The sequence below is a fragment of the Cryptomeria japonica genome, chromosome 5 (assembly GCF_030272615.1).
Source record: "Cryptomeria japonica chromosome 5, Sugi_1.0, whole genome shotgun sequence".
NCBI classification, from domain to species: Eukaryota; Viridiplantae; Streptophyta; class Pinopsida; order Cupressales; family Cupressaceae; genus Cryptomeria; species Cryptomeria japonica.
In genome coordinates, this window is record NC_081409.1 from 384,147,594 (window position 1) to 384,174,698 (window position 27,105).

The following is a 27,105-nucleotide window of genomic DNA, read 5'->3' on the forward strand; positions in this document are numbered from 1 at the left end:
TGCCTGATGTCATCCCGTTGAACTTGAGTAATGTCTCTTCCTCCCGTAAGGTCTAATGAGTCAACACAATCTTCATTGATTCCCCTTAGAAAAATCAACTTCATGGATTCTTCACTCAAGGTGCTATGCTTGGATTTTCTGACAATAAACAAAAACCTCTCCAGATAATCTTCCAAACTCTCATCTTCTTTTTGTGTCATCCGGAAGATATCATCACCATTTTGGTCCATTCCCCTACAATAATCTTTATACTTATCCAAGAAGTTTCTCTTCATCTCATCCCAGGTAGTGATTACATCTCTACCTAGACTCATAAACCATCTCAAAGTATCTTCTTTCAGAGTAGTAGGGAATAACTTGAGTTTCTGGGCATCAATGGTATAGTCATAACTTCTACAAAGGATGTCAAATTCAAACAAAAAGGTATCTGGATCTTCTATCACCAAGCCATGAAATTTTCAAAGAGAAGAGGCTGGTATATTCTTCAAGTTTGCATTATCATGCTGGTCAAGAATAAGAAACTGAAATGTTGGGTTTACAGGCAGAGGTGGAGGATTTTCTGCCATTGGTCCCTGATAAAGAACCAAAGGTAAGATGTTTTGCTTAGGGGGTTCGTTTAAGAATTCTAGGTTTCTGACAAATAAAAAACACCTCTATTTCATACAAACATTTCTGCAAAAGGGTTTACTTGTATTGCTTGATCTGATCTTATGTCTTGAGTGGAATGCGAGGGAAGAAATATTTCTAATGCATCTGTTCTCCTTCTATGCATACAAATTTAAAGAATAAATTCAAAGAGATAACTAAGAAATCTTAAAACTAATGGTTACAACAGGTTCTTAGTTTAGCAGCATCCCCAACAACAGTGCCAAAAATGTTGGTCCTCAAAATTGGAATGGCAACTAGGTAATAAAACATAATTAAGGGATTTAACATCCTTGAAAAACTACCTTTCCTATAGCAAAGGCTCATTTACTTATCGACCAGGGACGTAAACTTGAAACGAGCCAACACTATATGTGCATGAAGTTCATATCGTAACCATTCTATCCTACTGTAGGAAAGGAAATTCTTTGAATTAAACGTGCTAAAAATAATGAACTAATACTTAATCATAATTCACAACTAAAAACAACTTAAGAAACTACTACCAAATGATAATGTTTTGGCAAGTGGATAGAAACTACTCTGTCGTTGTGGCTGCATGAGTAGACATAGAAATTGTTTCTAGTGGCTGTAGGAACAAACAATTTCAGAAACAACAACTATTGCAAGATGGAAATTAACTAGAAAACACCAAGGATTACTCACCAAGTGGGCCCCCTTGAGTGAGTATATCCAGAACTTTCAAATTACAACTATTAAGCTCAAAATCACATTAATCTCTTTATTCCAAATTGACAGTGAAAATACATAACTCTAAAAAAACTGAGTGTTACAAATACAATGGTTGTTCTCTTCTTTTTTCAAGAGGAGATAGAGACCCTTTATTTATATGGAAACTTATAAAAGATTCCTAACTGATCAACCACATTCCTACGGAATAGGCAAACATGTTTTATTATACTAAAGAAGAAGTCAACGTAGGAAAACATAATAACATTAGTCCTCCAGCTGAGAAGATATAGCATGTCTTGCTTCATAGATCTAAGCTCCACTAAGAATAGTTATAAATGTCTCATAAATTATTCTGCTGAAGAATCAGTCAAGTGGCTTTGATCTCCTTCAATGTTACTTTTCTTTGACTGGGTCTTCATTGTGGTGGCATGCTTGGTGTTCCTTTAAACTCCCATTTAGTCTTTTCTTCTTCTTTGCCAATCCTACATCATGATGTTAATGTGCACAACAAATATGTGTAGATACTAATGCTAACATGACATAAATTAAACCATACTTAAGATTGATTTAGATATTTGCATAGATAAACCTTTTAGAAACTATTATATGACAACCTTAAGTATCAGACAAATCAGTTCTAGAAATACTTACAAAGGTATCAACTAGGAGAGTATCCTGATCCAAATATCATCTAATCACAAGACCTAGGTAGGAATACTATAACAAAAATCTATCAAAATAGAGCCATTATTTAGGCGCATCACATATCATATATGATAGATAAACATTTTGATCCAATGTATAACCTTGACGATTAATTCTATTATATTCCAACTTCCATAGGCGAGGCTTTATTGTTTGTGATTTTGGTGTAGTCTCTTCTTTCCCATTCAAAATATGTTTTTGAGTAGTTCGATACTTATGATTTAGTTGAATGACAAGATTTCATCTTTGGACCACAAATTGGACATGCAAATTTTCCCTTTGTTTGAAGACTTGCAAGATCATATATAATTGGATTAAATATGTCAATTTTTATAATTATATATAATTAATAGATTATTTAAAAAAGATGCATGTTATCTACATCATAAAATTAAATATCGTTAAAGTGCAGTCGAACGTTATAACATATCACAAAAATGTGTTAGCCCTGGGGCATCATAAATTGTCCATACAAGCATTGCATGCAATTGAAATTGTCTTTGTCCTATTGGTCTAGAGACGTCATACATAGTGACGCCATTCCATAACGTTAGTAACTCATCAATAAGAGGCTCGATATATACATTCTTATCTTTAACTTGGAACTTACCTAGTTGAATGAACATAAACATTACATAATTATTTAGCCATTTTAATGCAATATATATAAATTAATGTACATGACTATTAAATGAAAAATATATAAGTAATTATCCAACAAATAAGACAAATGAGATGCTACAATGTTAAAGAAAATTGATGTAAACAAATACCCAGAACAATCATTGCCAACATTTTATGCTCCCTCTTTATTCACATCCATGGAGGAATGTTATTGTTGATAACAAAAATAGGCCATACCGAGTAAATAGATCTCATCTCTCCAAATGGATTGACACCATCCGCTGCCAATGAAAGCCTAAGAATATGAGGTTCTTCTTTAAAGTGTGGTCATTTTTCCTCCATGTCCCTAAATCTAGAACCATTTTCAGGCATTTGAAGATCTCAACTTCTATTATGTGCATGGTAATCCATAAATTGCGCTAAGCTTTCGCACCTAAATAATCATTGCATACGTGGAATAATGAGAATGTAAAGAAGAACCTTGCGAGGCACCTTTTTTGTTAGTTGATCTATTCGATATCTACTGATGTGACATTTTGGGTATTCTGTTGCAAATTCATGTTATTTATGATATATAATATGATCGTTGGGACATGCATCTATTGCTTGATACTCCATTCCAATATCTTTCATAATGGTAGATAAATATCTGTATGAGTGAGGTAAAATATTTGATGATGGTAACAAAAATTCACCTATCAATCTACAACAAAAGAATAATGTGTTAATATAATGAACATTAATTATACATATTCCATCCTTTATTTAGTAGTCATCAACTAACAACAAAATAGATGAAAAAAGATGACATATATGACATACCTTAACACCCATGAGATTGCTATGTTATATAAACCATTCATAACCTTCAAGTTCACTAGCAACAATACAATAGAGAGATGAGTTGTTTAGGAGCCTTCATAAAGGGGCTTGTATGCCTTCTCAAGTACAATTAAATCATGAACATCATCAAAGTCATCTCAATCATTATCATGATCAGTTGCACCACTAAATGTGTCATGAATCAATGTATCTGTACAATCATCTTCAACTCTGTTTTCTGGCACATTATCATATTCTTCCATAGGATCATTAACTTCATCTTTGATATTCATAGCTCCATGTTCCTGTGCTTGCAAATCGACATTCTTCAGGCCATGGTAATCCATATCTTGTGCCCTAGGGTACCCCACCTTTATAATAATGATTGACACAAATTAACCATGATCAAGATCAAGTGATTTTTTATATATACACAAAATTTTTAAAATGATATAAACATTTACAAATTCAATTAATATAAAGACATATAATGAACAATTTAATAATGGACGATAATCATTCCCCCCTTCAACGTGACCATGTTGTGTACAATATTTCTCAGTTGTTGTGATTAAAATTCTTCTCGTCTTTAAGCCCTTGCAATTATTTCAAGGACAATAACATTTCCCATCACCATTTCTTTTCAATCTAGCCCACAATCTAGCAAGTGTTTCTTCATTTTGTTCTACACTAATATTATCTAACATGATTTTTCATTACCAAGCTTGAATATTTAGATAAATTGTCAAAACAAGGCTCCAATCAGCAAACCCACCCACAAGGCATTCTTGGCACAATGTCTTGTTGGAAATTGACACTCTATCGGTTGTTTAACTATGTTGTCATTGATGGCAACATGATTTTGTGTTCTGACTTCATGCTTTTATTCTATGGAGTACCGATGGGCACTTCACAGATACTACACCGGCACCAGCACTGGCAAGACAAAATGATTTCTTTGGTCATTGACAATACAGGCTGACATGGTTTAGTAAAGGTTATCGGTATTGGAGGCCGACATGTCTTGGATCTGGCATCTACAATTGATTTTAATAATTATGCATTTATGTTATCTAGCTGACATGTAATTTGATATTGTATATATTTGTAAGCTGACATAAGGCATATAAAATTTGTATAGGGTATATAGGTCAATTTGATAGATAATTTTGATATATAAAAGAGACATATATGGATATGTGAATGTAATATGATGTGAGATATATCAAAGAAATAATGTATGTGAGGAAATTATTGTAAGGGTTATTCTGGTAAAGGGTTTAGGGATTCAAACCAGAACAGACAAAGCTTAAACTAGAACTATATTCTGGCATAGAAGATCCTATCTTAGCAGTTCACATTTCTCTGGATTGTAGTCTAGAATTTTATGTAGTCAGTGAGACTCCTATTATGTTTGAGCAATGTGCTCTAGGCTGTAAGCCTTCCTGGAAGTGCAAGCCCCTCATATTTTGTAATATCTCTTCATATGGCCAGTAGATTGATATTGTGAGTCATAAATCCCACCATGGTTTTTTCTCTTTGAGGTTTTCCACATATAAATATGTGTGTTATGATTCTCATTCATGTGATTGGCTTATTAGTTCCTTTACTTCTTTCAATTCTGTTTATACTGGTATATTGGTTGGTGTATGCATGTCTTAATAAGACTAAAATTTACTATTATGGTATAACACTGATTCAGCCCCCCCCCCCCCTTCTCAGTGTTATTGGTTTCCAACAATTGGTATCAGAGCCTCGTACCTCAGAGGAAGTTTAACAGCTTGAGGAAGATCCTGAAACAAAAATCAATGAATATGGCTTTGGAGAAGCAACTTGAGATGACACTTGAAGATTATGATGCTGAAAGGTTGAAAAACTCACTAGTACATTTGGGCCTAATTTCTGACAGCTAATTGTCAGAAGTCCAATGACACCACGTTGAACTTTTGACCAATTTAACTATCAAAAAATCATCATCAGTCTTCCTGATGATGCCATTGCATTGGACTTCTGATGATGTTATGAACTCTTTCGACGGTTATGGTCAGAATTCTGACGGATGCTATGTTTGCTCCTCGACAACTGTCCGACAAGGAAGTGATGTTGGATATACAACATCCTTGTCGGATGTTTCTTTAGTTGTCGTTGGAATTCTGACGATATCAGATGTTGTGGGTTAGACAACTTTGTCGTCAGTGCATGAAAGCATTGAATGAGTTCTACATTTAAAAATTGCATAAAACATTTTTTATTTATTTGATTCAGTGTTATTTGTAAAAAAAGGTTATCAATGATGTTTCCTTTCTCCAAGAATTGTCTAAGATCTTTCCATCAGATAATATGTAGCATCCAATGACTAAATCTTTTCTTTACAAATGCTTATTTAATTTAATTATCATCTAAGCATGAATTATAATTTATATCTGTGCAGAAGCAAAAGATACAAGCTGAAGACTCGTGTGCAATTAAATTTCATAAAAGAAAGCAAGAAAACATTATCTTGAATGACATGGAAACAAGCTCATCGGCTGTCTAGAAAAGTGAAATTGGAGAAAAGAAGAGGAAAGTGTTAAAGGGTGATAAATAAATAAAGAGTATGCAATACAAACAAACAATGTTTGGAGTGTGTGATGTGACATCTCTAATTTATGTCCGGAGGGACTAACTAGTTTTGGAGTTCCTAGGAAACCTATTGGGCCAGGCTTGGAGGAAATCAATGTGTTCATGCAAGGACCACCTTTTTTCTATTATGAGAATGATGCTTTTGCACTGAAGGATATTTGGAAGGAAATATCTGAAAATTACTATATTGTGGAACCAGAGTTCGTGGACTCGAAGTACTTTTCAGCTTCCAGAAGACCAAGAGGTTATGTACACAATCTCCCAATAGAAGGGCATTTTCAAGCATTACCTCTCCCCCCCATGACTATTCAGGAAGCACTTCCCCAGAAAAAGGACTATTGGCCTCCATGGGATCAAAGAAAAAAATTGAAGCATAGACTCTAGATGATGTGGTGGTGTCCTTCATGAAGAACTCTACACTATAATTGAAAATTCATGAGGGAAACTGCAAGATAGTGAACATAAATACATTCTTAAAAAGTGGGAAGAATGGATCTTGGTTTGGGTGGGGCCAAGTCAGGTGGCTCCTCTAGAGGTTGACGAGATAGAAATCATATTAGGATTTGAAAAAGATCACACTCATGGAACTTCATGTGCGACTGATCAATTGTGTTGTTTGGGTAATGCATTCCAAATAGATACAATTGCATACCATTTATCAATCTTGATTAAAGACTTTTATCCTAATGGCATTAAATTAAAGTTCTTTCTCTATTTTCTGGTGATCTCTGGAGAAGAGGTTGCTTTGCATCGACTTGGGATACATTTAACTTGTGTTGTATCTGCACAAATTTCTATCCTAGGTCGATGCAATGCAACCTCTGCTCCATAATACCAGATAGAAGAGAAAGTACTTTAATTTAATGCCATCAGGATAAAATGCTTTCAAGACATATAAATGGTATGCAACTGTATCTATTTGGAATGCATTACCCAAACAACACAATCGATCAGTCACACACAAAGTTCCACGAGTGTGATCTTTTTCAAATCCTAATATAATTTCTATCTCGTCAACCTCTAGAGGAGCCACCTAACCTAGCCCCACCCAAACCAAGTTCCATTCTTTTCACTTTTCAAGAATGTATTTATGTTCACTATCTTGCAGTTTCCCTCGTGAATTTTCAATTATAGTGCAGAGTTCTTCATGAAGGACACCACCACATCGTCTACAGTTTATGCAATTAAATTTTTTTCTTTCATCCCATGGAGGCCATCCTTTGTCTGAGGAAGTGCTTCCTCAATAGTCATGGGGGGGAGAGGTAATGCTTGAAATTTCCCTTCTATTGGGATATTGTGTACATAACCTCTTGGTCTTCTGGAAGCTGAAAATTACTTCGAATCCACCAACTCTGGTTCCACACTATAGAAATTTTTGGATATTGTCTTTTAAATATCCTTCAGTGCAAAAGCATCATTCTCATAATAGAAAAAGGTGGCCCTTGCATGAACAAATTGATTTCCTCCAAGCGTGGCCCAATAGGTTTCCCAAGAATTCCAAAACCAGTTAGTCCCTCCGGACATAATTTAGAGACGTCACATCACACACTCCAGACATTTTTTGTTTGTATTGCATACTCTCTATGTATTTATCACCCTATAACAATTTCATCTTCTTTTCTCCAATTGCTCTCTTCTAGGCAGTTGATGAGCTTGTTTCCATGCCATTCAAGATAATGCCTGGTTGCTTTCTTTTACGAAATGTACTTGCACATGAGTCTTCAACTTGTATCTTTTGCTTCCGCACAGATATAAATTATAATTTATGCGTAGATGATAATTAAATTAAATAAGCATTTGTAAAGAAAATATTGTCATTGGATGTTACATATTATCTGATGGAAAGATCCTAGATCCAATTCTTAGAGAAAGGAAACATCATTGATAATCTTTTTTTAAAATAACACTAAATCAAATAAATTAAAAATGTTTCATGTAGTTTTTAAAAGTAGAACTCATGCAATGCTTTCATGCACCAACGACAAAGCCATCTAACCCACAACATTATCCATAATAGAACAAATCACTATAATAGGCTATTATAAAGTATCTATACAAAAATATGAAAGAACATTAAATTACCATTACAAATCCATAAACCATTAAATAGTGAAAATAGATATAAATTTGTAAATGTCTCCCTACAAACACCACAACCATAACCAAAACAAAAAAAAATCTTACCCACAAAAACTAAGTAGCTGGTGAGTTAGATCTAAATGTAACATTTTTCATAGAATTAGTCATGATGTTAGATGTAAATGTAGGCATACCAGGAAAGGATGTAGGCATAGGAATGGAATGGTTAACTTGTCTAGTGGGTTGAGAGTAACTAAGGAATTTGACAAAACTTTTGATTGAAATAATATTGGTATCAATGATATGATAAAGTCCATACAACACACCAACACCTACCTTATCACTTTGAACCATTCATTTCAATCCTTCAATCAAGGGGATTGCCTCACTATCTAGGTTTATTCGACCCATCCATTGTTGAATATTTCTAAACTAATTATCAATTTTCTCCAATTGGTCAATAGTCAGTAGTACATTCGAGCCAAATTTCTGACGGTTCATTGTTGGAACTCCGATGACAACATGTCGAACTTCCGCCAAATGTAACCGTCGAAAACTTATCGTCGGTCTTCCCGACGATGCCATTTGCGTCGGCAAGCCGACGATGTTATGAACTCTTCCGATAGCTACTATGTTTTCTCCTTTGTCCAAAAATGTCATCGGATTACGATTGGAATTCTGACGCTCCCCCACTACCATGAATCGACGACCGTCCGACAAGGAAGTGATGTCGGACATACAACATCCTTGTCAGATGTTTCTTTAGTTATTGTCGGAAATCCGACAGTATCAGATGTTGTGGGTCAGATGACTTGGCCGTCGGTGCATGAAAGCATTGCATGAGTTCTACTTTTCAAAATTACATAAAACATTTTTAATTTATTTGATTTAGTGTTATTTGCAAAAAAAAGATTATCAATGATGTTTCCTTTCTCCAAGAATTGTCTAGGATCTTTCTGTTAGATAATATGTAACATTCAATGACTAAATATTTTCTTTACAAATGCTTATTTTATTTAATTATCATCTGAGCATGAATTATAATTTATATCTTTGGGGAAGAAGAAGATACAAGTTCAAGACTCGTCTGCAAGTAAATTTCGTAAAAGAAAGCAAGTAGGCATTATCTTGAATGACATGGAAACAAGCTCATCAGCTGCCTAGAAGAGAGCAATTGGAGAAAAGCACAGGAAAGTGTTAAAGGGTGATACATACATAGAGAGTATGCAATACAAAAAAACAATGTCTGGAGCGTTTGATGTGATGTCTCTAACTTATGTCCAGAGGAAGTAACTAGTTTTGGAGTTCCTAGGAAACCTATTGGGCCACGCTTGTAGGAAATCAATGTGTTCATGCAAGGAACACCTTTTTTATATTATGAGAATGATTCTTTTGCACCGAAGGATATTTGGAAGGCAATATCTAAAAATTTCTATAGTGTGGAACCAGAGTTGGTGGACTCGAAGTAATTTTTGGCTTCTAGAAGACCAATAGGTTATGTACACAATCTCCCAATAGAAGGGCGATTTCAAGTATTACCTCTCCCCCCCATGACTATTCAGGAAGCACTTCCTCAGACAAAAGAGTATTGGCCTCCATGGGATCAAAGAAAAAATTGAAGCATAGACTCTAGACAATGTGGTGGTGTCCTTCGTAAAGAACTTTGCACTATAATTGAAAATTCACGAGGGAAATTGCAAGATAGTGAACATAAATACATTCTTGAATAGTGTGAAGAATGAAATTGGTTTGGGTGGGGCCAGGTTAGGTGGCTCCTCTAGAGGTTGATGAGATAGAAATTATATTAGGATTTTAAAAATATCACACTCGTGGAACTTTGTGTGCGACTGATCGATTGCGTTGTTTGGGTAATGCATTCTAAATAGATACAGTTGCATACCATTTATCTGTCTTGAAAGCATTTTATCCTGATGGCATTAAAGTTCATTCTCTATTTTCTAGCGATCTTTGGAGTAGAGGTTGCTTTGCATCGACCTGGGATATATTTAAGTTGTGTTGTATTTGCGGAAATATGTATCCAAGGTCGATGCAATGCAACCTCTGCTCCACCAATACCAAAAAATAGAGAAAGTTCTTTAATTTAATGCCATCAGGATAAAATGGTGTCAACACAAATAAATGGTATGCAATTGTATCTATTTGGAATGCATTACCCAAACATCGCAATCGATTAGTCACACACAAAGTTCCAGGAATGTGATCTTTTTCAAATCCTAATATAATTTCTATCTCGTCAATCTCTAGAGGAGCCACCTGACTTGGCCTCACCCAAATCAAGTTCCATTCTTTGCACTTTTCAAGATTGTACTTATGTTTACTATCTTGCAGTTTCCCTTGTGAATTTTCAATTATAGTGCAGAGTTCTTCATGAAGGACACCACCACATCATCAAGAGTCTATGCAATTCAATTTTTTTATGTGATCCCATGGAGGCCAATAATCCTTTGTCTAAGGAAGTGCTTCCTAAATATTCATGGGGGGGAGAGGTAATGCTTGAAATTGCCCTTCTATTAGGAGATTATGTACATAACCTCTTGGTCTTTTGGAAGCTGAAAAGTACTTCGAATCCACCAACTTTGGTTCCATGCACTATAGAAATTTTTGGATATTGCCTTCCAAATATCCTTCGGTGCAATAGAATCATTCTCATAATAGAAAAAAGGTGGCCCTTGCATGAACACATTGATTTCCTCTAGGCATGGCCCAATAGGTTTCCCAGGAATTCCAAAACCAGTTAGTCCCTCCGGACATAAATTAGATATGTTACATCACACACTCCAGACATTGTTTGTTTGTATTACATACTCTCTATGTATTTATCACCCTTTAACACTTTCCTCTGCTTTTCTCCAATTTCTCTCTTCTAGGTAGTTGATGAGCTTATTTCCATGTCATTCAAGATAATGCCTGCTTTCTTTCTTTTATGAAATTTACTTGCACACGAGTCTTCATCTTGTATCTTCTGCTTATGCACAGATATAAATTGTAATTCATGCTTAGATGATAATTAAAGAAAATAAGCATTTGTAAAGAAAATATTTAGCCATTGGATGTTACATATTATGTGATGGAAAGATCCTAGATCCAATTCTTGGAGAAAGGAAACATCATTGATAATCTTTTTTTTCAAATAACACTGAATCAAATAAATTAAAAATGTTTCATGTAATTTTTAAAAGTAGAACTCACGCAATGCTTTCATGCACCTATGACCAATCCGTCTGACCCACAACATTATCCATAATAGAACAAATCACCATAATAGGCTATTATAAAGTATCTATACAAAAATATGAAAAGTATGAAAGAACATTAAATTACCATTACAAACCAATAAACCATAAAATAGTGAAAATACAACCATAACCAAAAAAATCATAAATAGCAAGGGATAAATAAAAACTCAATAATTTCAAAATCTTGAATTCACTATACCACATTATAATCCACTAGGTATTCAACCTCTATGCCCATCGTCTGAACATATTTTAAGTTATCCCGATGCTCGATGAGACTAGCAGGATAACTCGCATCGATCAGCAAGAAGAGAGGTCATCGACTTATCTTATCTCGATGAGTAAGAAAAAATCAATGAAAACACAAAATCATATTTAAAACATCTCCCCCTTTTTCATTGATGGAAACACTCATGAAACCACCAAAACACCAATATATCTCTCCCCCTTTGACATCAAAAATAAGGACGTCTCTTCATCATTGTACAAACTCCATCAATCTCTACAAAATTTCTTCCCCTATCTTCATCATCTCCCCCTTAGTGTATGAACAAAACTGAGAACCAAAATTGTACTCCAAAAATCTTCTACTCATCTACATATGTTTGTACAAAAACAAAAATATTCTTACTCGCAAAAACTAAGCAGCTTGCATGATAGGGGGCATGATGCCCGTACGAACGAACTTGAGATGATACCAAGAGGTCTTCCAATCATCTTACGTAGAGGCCAAAATATTGTATTGACTTTAAATATTCAAAAGAATTTCCTCTGCCTCCCTACAGTTATCTGAAACCTTCACCACCAAATCAAGCTTCTAAGAGTCTTCAAACAGTCTCACCATGCTGGTGAGTTGCAAGTCTACAACATCTCTCAGATGATCGAACCATTTCTTAATTTTGTTCTTCTGATTAGTCAATGGATTTAGTTGCATATACAAGTTTTCTATTTGAAGCCTTTCATTTCCTTCTGCATCATTCTTCATGTTTATAGTATTGGATAGTTGTACAATTTGTGATGCTATAATATCTATGTGACCCTTAATATCCTTAGTATATTTACGACATTGCCTTTAAAACATATATGCCGCCACTACATCCTTTACACTTTTCTAAAAAAAAAATTATGCTTTCTTGTAGTTGGATATGTGTTGTTGCAAATCTAATCACCAAAACTTCTAGTATTTCTCTTCCACCTTCTTCTCTACATCCTTCAAAACTTTGGCTTCCAATTTGAAAGCACATTCCTTAAATCCATTAAGAATCAATTGTATTTTCTCTGCACTTGACAAAGACTCATCCAAAAATACTTCTAGAATTCCTTCATGAAGGACTTTCACTGCATCATTAATAAGTTATGATCCCTATATTTGAGACTTAATTAAATTCTTGTGAGTAGAATGGTGAATTTTATCACCCAAACAAATAATATGCAAGGGAGACAATCACTTAAGGTCCATCTGATCTTGAGACATTGATGCCCACTTTAGCATGTCCCATCCTAAATTGACAAGACTAGGACGCCTTAGGTGCCCTAGTACTCGTGATTTGGACCCCAAATATTGTTAGGTCTCGGAGACAACTGAGAGTTGGGGGTGAATCAGTTGTCTAATAAATTCAAACCAAAAACAACTCAACCAACTTAATGCTTAATACCGGTAAACCAGTTAAGTATGTCGGTAGACAGTGTTAACAGTTAACTGCTATACTGGTAAAGATTAATGCATGAAACATCAACACAAAGTCATCCACAACACATAACACCAATATTTATAGGTGGAAACCCTGTACGGGGAAAAACCACGCTAGAAAACCTTACCCACAATCAGATGATACTACTGTAGATAGTAAGTGTACATAAATGGGGTCTGCATATGCAGAAAGGCCAATAGCCTAGAGCTCACTGCTCAATCACAAAATGGGAGTCACACTGACTACAATTGGATGGTTAAATCCAATAAGAATGTACTGCACAAAATAGCATCTTCATATGCTGGATTCAGTACCAGTGTAATGTTGATATGCTTCCACAAAAACCTAGCTTCACCTTCAAATGATGTCTTCGTGTATAGCTCTGCTTAATCTCACATATACCTTCACTTAATTATTTTTTGCATTCCCACATTCGATCTTACAAATAATATCTTACATTTATACCATAACCTAAGACCAATTTTAGTAGGTCAGCTCTACAAGATATTACAATAAAAACATTTTACAAACAATTTATTATCCGATGCAATAACCGATTAAACATGTCAGCTTAAAGCATTTACAACAATAATAAATCATCTCCATAGCATGCCATGCTAATCTGGAAAAGATAAACCTTCCGGTGTAACCCTAGGTAACCTTGGACTTATTTGCCGGTAAAAGAAAATATGCAAATATGATTATACCAATGATTAATTCTTCAAAAAAAAGTGCCCACACGATGTCTGCAATATTACCAAGCATTTTCCATATCATTCCAAGTGCCGGTGATCATTATATCCTGTCGGTGAACCATATACCAGTAACTGTGCAATAGTTACTTGCTTGCCGGTGAATGTTGCTGGATCTCCAGAGTGCTAGTGCTTTAGTAGGTGTTGACATCAATGACAAAACCATACCAAAATACCAACAATCTCCCCCTTTGGCATTGATGGCAACACAAGATGGAAAAACAATTAAAGTGCCAAAACAGAAATGCCAAAAACCAAAAACCAACAATCTCTCCAAAAAGATCATAACCAGAATACAGAGAGTAATAGTCTCTCTCAAACAACAATCTCTTCCCCTGGGAGCAACATGTGTTATCCAAAGTTCTCTTAAAAGATAATGTGTTTTTCCATAGATATCTCTCCCCCTTTGACATCAAATGCCAAAGTTATAATAATAAAACCAAGTTCAAATATAGAATACCAATCAATTCAATATACCAACTACTCCCGCTGAGAAGTAGCTTCCTCATCAAAGACTGGAGTAAAAGATTTGTCTTTTAATTATGTCGATTGATGACAATCATCAACTGTCTAAGTCTCTACCGGTGGTGGTACGACTCCAAGCTGATCTCTGAGATATTCAAAAGTCTCCTTAGGCAAAGGTTTTGTGAAAATATCTGCAAGCTATTCTTTAGTATTCACATAAACCAGTTTTATCTCTTTTTTCTTCAACTTTTTCCCTTAGAAAATTCAGTTTGATAGAAACATGTTTTGTTTTAGAATGTAATACCAAATTCTTAGATATATCAATTGTTGCAGTGTTATCACAATATATAGTAATAGGTTCCTTGCATTTTACCTTTATGTCTTTCAACATTTGCTTAAGCCATAGTACCTTGTACAGTTAGTTGCTGCTGCAACATATTCCGATTCTGTTGTTGATAAAGATGTACAACTCTGTTTCTTACTCAACCAAGAAACTAATCTCTTTCCAAGAAAGAATTCTTTGCCGGTGGTGCTTTTTCTATCATCCACATCTCCTGCCCAATTTGCATCTTTGTATGCACATAGATCAAAATTTTCATCTCTAGGATACCATAATCCAAGATTTACAGTGCCTTGTAAGTACCAGAAAATCCTTTTTACTGTTGATTCATGATTTTCTCTAGGATTACTTTGAAATCTAGAAACAATACATACTGCATTCATAATATTAGGTCTGGTTTGTGTCAAATACGGTAAATCTCCTATCATAGATTTGTATCTAGTTGGAATAATAGGTGTAGATTCATCCCTTTGAGATAATTTATCATTTGTAGTCATAGTTGTGTTTACCGATTTAGAGTTCTCCATCCCAAATTTCTTTAGTAACTCTTTCAAGTTCTTGAATTGACTCAAAAATATACCTTTGTCAGTCTGTGAAATCGGCAATCCTAAAAAGAATTTTATTTCTCCAATCATAGACATTTCAAATTCTTGCTGCATTTTAATAGAAAATTCTTTACATAATCCATCTTCTCCTCCAAAGATTATATCATCAACAAATACTTCTATAATCAAGATATCATCATTAGTTATTTTGTAATATAAATTGTTGTCTGCATTTCCTTTAGAAAAACCAATCTTTAAAAGATACTTATCCAACCTTGCATACCAAGCTCTTGGGGCTTGTTTCAATCCATATAGAGCTTTTCTTAACCTACAAAAAATATTATTGTCATTTGTCAAACAAAATCCATCAGGTTGTTCAATATAGACTTCCTCTTCAAGATCTCCATTCAAGAATGCACATTTAATATCCATTTGATAAACTTTATAGTTCTTGTGAGCTGCAAAAGCCAAGAATAATCTAACTGCCTCAATTCTTGCTACCGGTGCAAAGGTTTCATTGTAATCAACTCCTCCTTTCTAAGAATATCCCTTACACACTAGTCTTTCTTTATTTCTGACAACCTTACCATCTTCATTAAGTTTGTTTCTAAATACCCATTTGGTTCCAATTATATTTTTATCTTTAGGCCGGGGAACTAATGTCCAAGTATTTTTTTTCTCAATTTGTTCTATTTCTTCTTCCATAGCTTTAATCCAAAATTTATCTTCACATGCGTCATTAACAGATGATGGTTCAATTTGAGAAATAAGGCATACCTCTTCATTTGCCAATCTTCCTCTTGTCATAACTCCTTTGAATTTGTTTCCAATTATCTGATCTTTAGAATGATTCAATTTTACAGACCGAGGTGTCTTAGATTGTTGTTGTTCTTCAATTACTGTGGAATCCTCTGATGGTACCGGGGTAACTGGATCTTCATTCTGTACCGGTGGATTTAGTATTGGTTCATTTGTCACAATTTTTGTTGCCGGTTCAGAGTCTATATACCTTGAAGTTCCTTTGAATTGTTCATCAATCTTTACATTTGCACTCTCAACAATTTTCTACAATCTTTTATTAAAACATCTATATGCCTTGCTCTTAGATGAATAACCAAGAAATATTCCTTCATCACTTCTAGGATCAAATTTGCCAATATACTCATCTCTTCTAATATAACATTTACTTCCAAAAATTATGAAATACTTAAGAGTAGGAGTATTACCAAACCATAGTTCATGAGGGGTCTTAGCGATTTCACCTTTAATGTGAATTTTGTTGAATGTATAGACGGTTGTGCTGACTGCTTCTCTCCAATATACATGTGGCAAATTTTCTTCAGATAACATACTTCTTGTTGCATCCAGGATAGTTTTGTTTTTCCTTTCAACAACTCCATTTTGTTGTGGTGTCTGAGGTGCTGATAGCTGTCTTCTGATTTCATTCACTTCATAAAATGTATTAAAGTCCTTAGATGTGAATTCTCCTCCTTGATCTGATCTTAAACATTTGATTTTCTTACCAGTTTCATTTTCAACCATTTCTTTGAATAGTTTTAACTTTCCAGGTGATTCTGATTTTTCTCTGAGAAAAGTAACCCAACACATTCTAGAATAATCATCAATAATTAGCATGAAATATCTATCACCTTGTAAGCTTTTAGTTCTAGCTGGACCACATAAATCAGTGTGAATCAAATCAAGAGCATTATTGGATTTTTCTGGAATACTTTTGAAACTAGCTCTAACTTGTTTTCCAAATTGACAGTCCTTACATATTGTATTTTGAGGTTTCACAATTTTAGGTAGATCTCTAACTACCTTAGAAGTACTGGTTTTTACCATGCAATCAAAGTTTACATGACATAGTCTCTTATGCCATAACCAACTTTCATCTATATGTGCAATCAAGCATACTTTTTCACTATTATTCAAATGAAAGATATTACCTCTAGTCTGATTACCGATTGCAATTTCTAAACCAGTTCTATTCATGATTTTGCATTTTCCATTCTTAAATTGTAACTGAAATCCTTTCTCAACTAATTGACCAACACTTAAAAGATTATGCTTTAATCCTTCAACATAGTAGATATTGTTAGTGTTATGCTTAGCATCAAGAGATATTGTACCCTTACCTTTGATTGAATAGGCTTTGTCATCCCCAAATCTTACTAAACCTCCATTGTATTCTTGAAAGTTCAAGAATTTACTTTTGTCTCCTGTCATATGATGTGAGCATCCTAAGTCAATGATCCATTCATCCTTTACTTCAACTTTAGATGCTAGGGCTTGTTCTACCGATTGAGCAGTAGGTGCCGGCTGACCTTCTGTTATAGCAACAAAAAACCATCCATTGTCTACTGGATCCTCATCAGAATCATCAGTTACACCTTCATTAGCAATGTAACAAGATTTGTCTTTGTTCTTTTTAAATCTGTATCTCTGATATTCAGGATTAGGCTTGTATGTTCTTCTAGCTTCTTCTCTTAGTCTAGCATGTCTATTAGGGCATCTCGAAGCCATATGACCAATGTTATTGCAGTTAAAACATTTAAAGGGTGCTTTACCTTCATACTTACTTCCAACTTGACCTTTAGGCATTTTTCTTGCAAATAGTGCTTCAAGTTCTTCAATTTATTCATTCTCCTTCCTGGTTTCTTCAAGTTCTCTTGCATAAAAGGTTTTCCAATCTGATTTGTCAAATGATGGAGCAAATGATGTTGATGCTTTAAAGGACAAATATGTCTTTATTGTAGCAATAGGACCAAATTCCTCAATTTCAAAGGCTGAAAGTTTTCCAATTAATGCATCCCTAATTACAGATGTATTAGGCATTGTTCTCAACTCATTTATAGCAGTAACCTTCATTTTATATGTCGGTGGCAATCCTCTTAAGATTTTTGAAACAATTTCATCCTCACTCAAGGTTTCTCCACAACATTTAATACCCAAAACAATTTCATTTACTCTTTTCATAAAAGCAGAAATCCTTTCATCTTCTTCCATTTTTAGATGTTCATACCTAACTTGGAAGCTTTCAAGTTTTGCAATCTTGACTATGGAATCTCCTTCATTCAGTGTTCCCAAATGATCCCAAATATCTTTAGCAGTAGACCTATCTGATAATCCCATGATTTGTTGATCTGATAAAGTGCTCAGAAGTGCTTCTCTTGCTTTGTAATCATTCTCCTCATCTTTAGCTAAGGTAGTTGGAGTGGTCTAACCAACTACAGTAGCAGTATAACCATTCTTTGTAACTTCCCAGATTTCTTTACCAATGCAATTCAGATGTGTCTCCATTCTGATCTTCCATATCCCATAGTTGGTTCCATCAAGTTTAGGACTGTCCTTCCTGAAATAATTAGTAGTCATTGGATCTCCTCAAGTTATTAAACTTCTGCAAAAGAGGACTAAGCTCTGATACCAATTGTTAGGTCCCGAAGACAACTGAGAGGGGGGGGGGGGGGGGGTGGGGTGAATCAGTTGTCTAATAAATTCAAACCAAAAACAACTCAACCAACTTAATGCTTAATATCGGTAAACCAGTTAAGTATGTCGATAGACAGTGTTAACAATTAATTGCTATACCAGTAAAGATTAATGCATGAAACATAAACACAAAGTCATCCACAACACATAACACCAATATTTGTACGTGGAAACTTTGTAAGGGGAAAAACCACAGTGGGAAACCTTACCCACAATCAGATGATACTAGTGCAGATAGTAAGTGTACATAAATGGGGTCTGCAAATGCAGAATGGCCAACAGCCTAGAGCTCACTGCTCAATCACAAAATGGGAGTCACACTGACTACAGTTGGATGGTTAAATCCAATAAGAATGTACTACACAAAATAGCATCTTCATATGCTGGATTCAATACCGGTGTAATGTTGATATGATTCCACAAAAACCTAGCTTCACCTTCAAATGATGTCTTCGTGTATAGCTCTACTTAATCTCGCATATACCTTCACTTAATTCTTTTTCACATTCCCACATTCGATCTTACATTTATACCATAACCTAAGACCAATTTTAGTAGGTCGGCTCTACAAGATATTACAATAAAAATATTTTACAAACAATATATTATCCGATGCAATAACCGATTAAACATGTCGGCTTAAAGAATTTACAACAACAATAAATCATCTCCATAGCGTGCCATGCTGATCTGGAAAAGATAAACCTGTCGGTGTAACTCTAGGTAACCCTAGACTTATTTGTCGGTAAAAGAAAATATGCAAATATGATTATACCAATGATTAATTCTTCAAAACAAAGTGTCCACATGATGTCTTTGACATTACCAAGTGTCTTCCATATCATTCCAAGTGTCGGTGATCATTATATCCTGCCAGTGAACCATATACCAGTAACTGTGCAATAGTTACTTGCTTGCTGGTGAATGCTGCTGGATCTCCAAAGTGCTAGTGCTTTAGTAGGTCTTGACATCAATGACAAATCTAATCACCAAAACTTCTATTCTTTTCTCTTCCACCTTCTTCTCTACATCCTTCAAAACCTTGGCTTCCAATTTAAAAGCACATTCCTTAAATCCATTAAGAATCAATTGTATTTTCTCTGCACTTGACAAAGACTCATCCAAAAATACTTCTAGAAGTCCTTCATGAGGACTTTCACTGCATCATTAATAAGTTATGATCCCTATATTTGAGACTTAATAAAATTCTTGTGAGTAGAATGGTGAATTTGATCACCCAAATAAATCATATGCAAGGGAGACAATCACTTAAGGTCCATCTGATCTTGAGACATTGATGCCCACTTTAGCATGTCCCATCCTAAATTGACAAGACTAGGACACCTTAGGTGCCCTGGTACTCATGATTGGGACCCCAAATATGACCCCTCATTTCTTACCTCATGTGTGAAAAAAAATCCAAACACTTTATGTATGATTAGGTTTAAAAGGAAGCCTACCCTATCATTTGAAGGGGTCTACCTACAATTCAAGTGATCTCTTATTTATAAAATCAATTCAATTCCAAGTGAACAAGCAATCAAGCATTCATCAAGCATTGAAGGAGAATTAAAGTTAAAGCACAACATTCATGATCAACAGTCTGCATGAAATCCTAAAACCTTGTGTGAGGATTCAAGAAAGATTCATCAAGGTATCATGTTCAATTTTAAGAATTTTTAGATTACATCTATCCTTTCCCTCAAAAGGAAAACTCTATACTTCAAGGTTAATTCACAACCCGAGGTTTGACCTAGGAAAGCCCCCATCAACAAACCTATTTTCGTCATTTTGTGTGTAGGAAATATACTCAGGAGTTACGTGTGAAGAATTTGGCAAAGTAAATGATGACAATCAAACTCAAATTTTGATGGCATGAAAAGTAGAAGAGTAGGCCAGTTCACACGTCCTAGTCCCAATAATTTTTGACAATCTTTTGATATTAGATTCTATGTACCATCCTAATCCAAAAAGCATTCATTTTGTCTACATCCGATAGGTGGAGGATCTAGTCGATCCACACCTCCTAGTCCCAACAATTCTACTTGAACACTCTGTCATAGGAGAAGAGATATGACTTCTAGGTCTACTAAGGAGATGCTTACTATTAGTCATATGATAAGAGAAAAGAGAAGAAACGTGATTACTACTAGCTAACAAGTTGTGTAATGTTGGGTGATTCATGCTACATCATGGATTTCATTGGCTAGCAAGTTGTGTTATGCTAGGTGATCCATGATAGAGAAGATTAACAAACAAAACCCTTTGGATGCAAGGCAATCCAAAAACTCTACTACAAAATGGTTGTTGTAATCACTAAACACAAACAACAATAATAACCAACACTTACAAAGGTTTAAACAACAAAAATGATCACACTAGCATTAATCCATGCTATTCCAAGTAACGAATCTCAAAAAAATAATAACCATGCCCTAGGGGGCGCTATGCAAGACAACACTTCCAGTCTGAGGATATAACATAAATGAATAACATGAGAAAAAAGGAGAGCTCATATGCCTCCCCTTAAGATGTCAACATACATCTAGGTTGATATCTTAAGGTAGATAGTGATCAAGGATAAGCACCTTCAACACCAAGAAGATACCCTTAATAAACATACATGCATTCCAAGCTAGGAAGAAAGATCCTTGTACATGCCTCATTGCTATAAGAAAGGAAGAGATAGTTGTAAAAGAGATATTTTTCAACAAGTGTAAAGGGATCATTTAAAGAGGGAGGAAGAGATCTTTTCCTAAAGATGTCTACCTCCAAAAATAGAGGAGATATTTAATAAAGATATCATCTTTTAAATTAAGAAATGGACAGGAGATTAAGAATACAAACCTTCCATATTTGACACTTCAAGGTATATTCAAACCTATTTGACCTAGGAAATCCCCCATCAACAAACCTATTTTCATCATTTTGTGTGTAGGAAATTGATTCAGGAGTTACGTGTGAAGAATTTGGCAAAGTAAATGATGACAAACAAACTCAAATTTTGATGGCATGAAAAGCAGAAGAGTAGGCCAGTTCACACCTCCTAGTCCCAAGAATTTTTGACAACCTTTTGATAGTAGATTATGTGTACCATCCTAATCCAAAAATAATTCATTTTGTCTACATTTGATAGTCATTGCTAAAATCAGTTTAAAGTGTATTCATTTAGGGACCTTTCATAAAATATTCTCAACTTAAACATCATAAAAGGATCTTAAAATATTCATTGTTTATAATGATAATAATTTGGTTGTTCCATACACCTTCCTTTACTATTTTAAAAATATCATCGACCAAAATATTGTGCAGCAATAGTATGGAGTGCATTTCATCTATTTTATGCCCAAAGATTTCATCATACCACTTTCTTTTCAAAGGCACCCAAAATTTGATGTGTAGTTACTTCCAAAATCTCTAAAATAACCCTACTTGGTGTTGGAATCAGTTCTAAGATTTTATGACAAGGGTTTCTATATTTTAAATGTCTGTATTAAAATATCCATAACACCCCCAACATTCAATTGTTGTGCTGGTATATAAGAAATATATGCATATCAAACCTTGTTCCTAAAATCTTTATTTTTTGAAATCATGGAAACATTACATAATTTAAATGAAGGAAACCAAAAGAATGTAGAGAGATAAAAAAAACTCTATAGAGCAACTATTTTACATACCTCAAATACAAAATTGTAGGGTGGAACAATAAAAAATTAAAGGTAGTCATTATCATGATTTATTTGAACGTTCATAAGTTAAAGGTAGTCACTAACATATAAAGAGTGAATAAAGGTCATTATGATGATTATTTGAAGGCCATTATGATGATTTATTTGAAGGTTCATAAGTTAAAGGTAGTCACTAACATATAAAAAGTGAATAAATTGAAGAGACCGATGAACTGCCAACGTAGCATGAGGATGTATGATGTTAACTAGCAAAATGATATTATGATGGTGGAGAAACTACAAAAAAAATTGATCATATTTTTATTGAGCATGAAAGAAACCACCTTGGGCTCATGAATGATAGGCATTGTGTTGTAGAGTATCAACCCTTGTTGAACAAGGGTGTCACATTTTTTAGGCTCGATCAGTGCAAGGAGACATTTTGTGTATATGAAGTGGTTTCAATTAGTCATTTTCTGTATAAGTAGAGAGGAAAGGTTGATGTCTTTGTTTATTTGCCTACAAAACAATGAAAGAGGTCCTAATCAAGGAACACACACATCCAAGAAAGGAGAGAATTTGGATTGAGGACAATTCTATGCAAGAAAGGATACCAAGTTATAAAAGATAAAAATCAACAAAGGTAAAGTGGATCCTTACAAAAGAGGAACAATTGAAAACTATTATTCTTGCTCCACAATGTAGAGACAAGAAGAACTAGGCTATTACGTTGCCTCCCAAGTATGATTGCACATGAAATCATAGTACAGTGAATGACAATGAGCCCCTAATAGGTAATTAAGCTACCGATGTCATATAGCAAGATAAAAACATAATAGGTTATAAATTTCATTTAGAAGGGATATGATGAGTGAATAAATGATTGTCACCTATTATTTAAATGTTACTAGAACTACAATAAGTTATTGAATTTTAATCTCCAAATCATGACATTCATTAGTGGAATAGTTGATGATGCTTGAAAAAAGGATTGTCCAAATTTTGTTTATGGTTTTTTCTTCAATTTTTCAAGGGGAGAGTAATAAAGTTGGCTTTAAGAAACTCATACAAAATTATCTCTTGTTGTGATTAAAAGTTGTTGGAAAATTCATAGGTATATTAGACAATGGGGGAGGGGATGTCAACAAAGGAGGAGGATAGAAACCTAAATCTTCTTCATAAAAATGTAATGTATATTTCTCATGAACCTCCACACTTCATTGCACATATCCTAAATCATGTCCATTGCATCCATGTGTATAATTAAATGTGGTATTTAAATCATGTCTAGAGGAGTGTGTTCATTCATATTTTCAAAGTTTAAAGATCCTCAACCATCATCAAGACATGTGTTGGAAGAAGAGTTTGGAATAGATTTAGAAGAAGCTTGAATAATTGACACATACAACTCCCTTGAGACTTCATATTTGGATAGAGGGACCTTATATCAAATTAAGGAAGGCATGAGAGTGATATATGTATTAGTGTAATTATTATACTTTTTGAATATTTATCGTTAGTATAGTATTGGAAATAGTATCCTATACTAATTAGGGAGTCGTAATTAGGATATTATTTTCCCATTTTTAGTTGTTGATCTCATTATTTAAGACACAAATGATTTTCATCATTTCTTTTATTTATGTGGAATATATATCTAATGTAATTATTTTTATTTTTAATAAGAAAATAAATTTATTGTAGTAATCATGTGGTTTTTAAATTTTTTCTCTTGTCAAGTATTGAAGATCATAACTCTAACATGGATTTATTTTGGATGAGTAATGTTGGTGTTTACATTGCCAGACTTGGGCATAGCTTAATCAAGTTCTTCGGACCTCTTCTTTCATTGTAATTTTGAGATATATGCTTCAGTTAGTGACTGTTTAATATCTTCAAAAAATCAGTAGCATATCTCTTGGTAGTCAACCTATGTAAAGATCCTATGATTGCATTGGAACTGGTTTATAATAATATTTGAAGGGCTTGTAGCTGTAATATGTTTTCAGAGGTTGCATGACATGTTTGACGAAATGTCAATAATCTAGTGAAGCCTAATTTTGATACATTATTGTGACAGTCCATGTAATTTTACATTAGCTGCCTATGACATGTATTTATGACTATCAATGAGGCATTTGTTTGATTTAGATATGAAATAAGAGGAATTTGAGGTTGCATCATCATACACCCATTTTTTGAGGACTCTTGCAGATTTGACAACGAATATTCCTTGTTTTTTAGTCATCATTGGACAAGGGATATTGCACAATCATACTAAATAAATTTCAAACCCCATAATTCGTATAGAGACCAACAAATTTGGACTTGAGAGCTTCTAGAGTAATTTATTAGGTTAAATGAATCTATGAACAATAGTTTAAACATGAAAAGTGTTTATTTACACTATGAATATTATTTGATGTTGTGATTAATGTCTTAGGCATGGACAATGTTATAGGTGTGAATAATGTTTTCAAGTATGAATAGGTTTTTTCGGTAATGAAGATATTTTCAAGGGGCTATGAATAATGGTTTAAGCCTTGTGTAGTTTTTTCAGGGTTTTTTTGCGTGCCTAAAGGAATACTTTCATGAAAATAGACATCAGTTGGGAATACGATATCCAAATTTTTAAAAATAAATAGCCATTGGAATGTTGATTCTATGATATAAAATATCTTTAAAACATGTACCCTAGCAATTGAAGCTACAACATGTGACAAAATTCCTCTATTATTTATCCTATGATAGATGTTCATACCTTGTTCAAAAACTTCCAATTTCTGTGAGGTAGTCTGTCAAATAGTTAGCGTGCCATTTCAAAGCTCCCATTTTTGCACAGGCTGGGGGATGTTGACAGAGCTTTACACCTGCGACCAGGACAACGAAGAATCAAAAACATCACTATCTACAAGTGCAAAATATATGGGTGACCGATACTAATGAATGAAAGAAGGGGAATGAAGCCTATTAGTCTTTAGTCGAACACAATGATCATTGGGATTGCACAAAACAGACCTTTTAAAATGTTTTAGAAACTTTCAATAGTGTGAAGACATCAACAAGTAATTCAAACTGCTAAAATTCCTCACAAAAATGGCATCTCATGAAATGCACGATATGCAAAAAGTAGATTTATTGAAAATCTTTTTGAAACCTTGAGGCAAATGCACATGGTAGGTGTAGAACCGAAATCCACAACCATTGCCAGCACCCTCTTTGTACACATTTGATATTGGAACCTTGGAATAGGGTCTGGGCATCAATCAAAACATTAAGGGAGATTTTCAGATGTTGTAGTTGTGAATGTCCTAGTAGATATGTCTACAAAATCTGGGAGCATAAAACAAAACATATGAACTATTTTTTGAAAAAAAAAATCCCCAAAAAGGATGTTGATTCATACGATATATGATTCATGCTCGGGAGCATGCCCTATTCCATGAGATGACATTGCTCCCATTTTCACATAGGCTAGAGGATGTTGACAAAGCTTTACACCTACCCTATTCCATGAGCCGGCATTGCTCCCATTTTCGCAAACCCTATTCTATGAGCCGAGAATGTTTGGAGCTATCATTAATCGATCAAAATGGTTCACGAGTCATACTTACTCTAGGCGGGAGTACCCTGCTGGGGCGGCAATGTGAGAATGGGAAGAGGCCGCAAAAATGATTTGAAATGTCTTGGTCTTTTTTTTTTTTAAGTAATGCTCGCGGTCGTCGGAATTTCAACAAACACGGGCACTTTTTGTTAAAAAGCACAAATTTCATTGCCAATTCCTTCTTTGTCGAAAACATATACTGAATTATCATCGAAATTCCAACGAATGCAGGCAATTTTCCAAAAAAAAATCAAATTTGTTCAGAATATACCTTCTTCGTCGGAAACCTCTGTTGGAATTTTAGGCCAAATGTATTAGTGACTTAAAGCTACAAGATGAATTGAATTATACTAAGGAATACATTCTTATCCTACAAGAGAGGTTACAATTTGTTCAATCTAGGAGGAAGGAACTTTTGCAAAATTAGGATGATGAAGAGAAAGATGCACTTAAGGAACAATGTGAGAAATTGAGTCAAGAAAACATGGTTATGAAAAATGAAATGCAAATTATAACTATGAGGATGTCTAAGGAGATTGAGGATAGAAAGAAAAAGGAATAAAATCTTGATGTATCCCTGAAGAACAAAGTTGAAGAATGTGGTAGGTTGGTTCATGAAAATAATATGCTAAGAACTGATTTGGTACAATCCCAGAATAATGAGCAAGAGGTTGAGAGAAAAATGATAATACTAAGAGAAAGATTTAACAAACTGCAAGTGAGTACAAATAAAAAATCAAGATCAGCTCAACACAACTTGATGATCTATTGAAAAGATAGAGGCAGATTGGAGATTCCAGTGGACTTGGATTTGAGCAAGGACAGAGCTCCGGTAGTGCTAATGAAGATCAAAACTATAAGGCACCTATAAGACAATTCAGTTCTTATAAATTCAATGGTAGATGTTTTGTTTGCAATAAATTGGGTCACATGCCTAGGCAATGTAGAAACGGAGTAAATCAGAACCCTAATTCTATTCCCTGTAAATGTTCTAAATGCAATAAGTTTGGTCATAAGACAAAACATTGAAGAATTAATGTAAAATGCTATGCATGTGGAAAATTTGGACATATGGCTAATCAGTGCAGGTCAATCAAT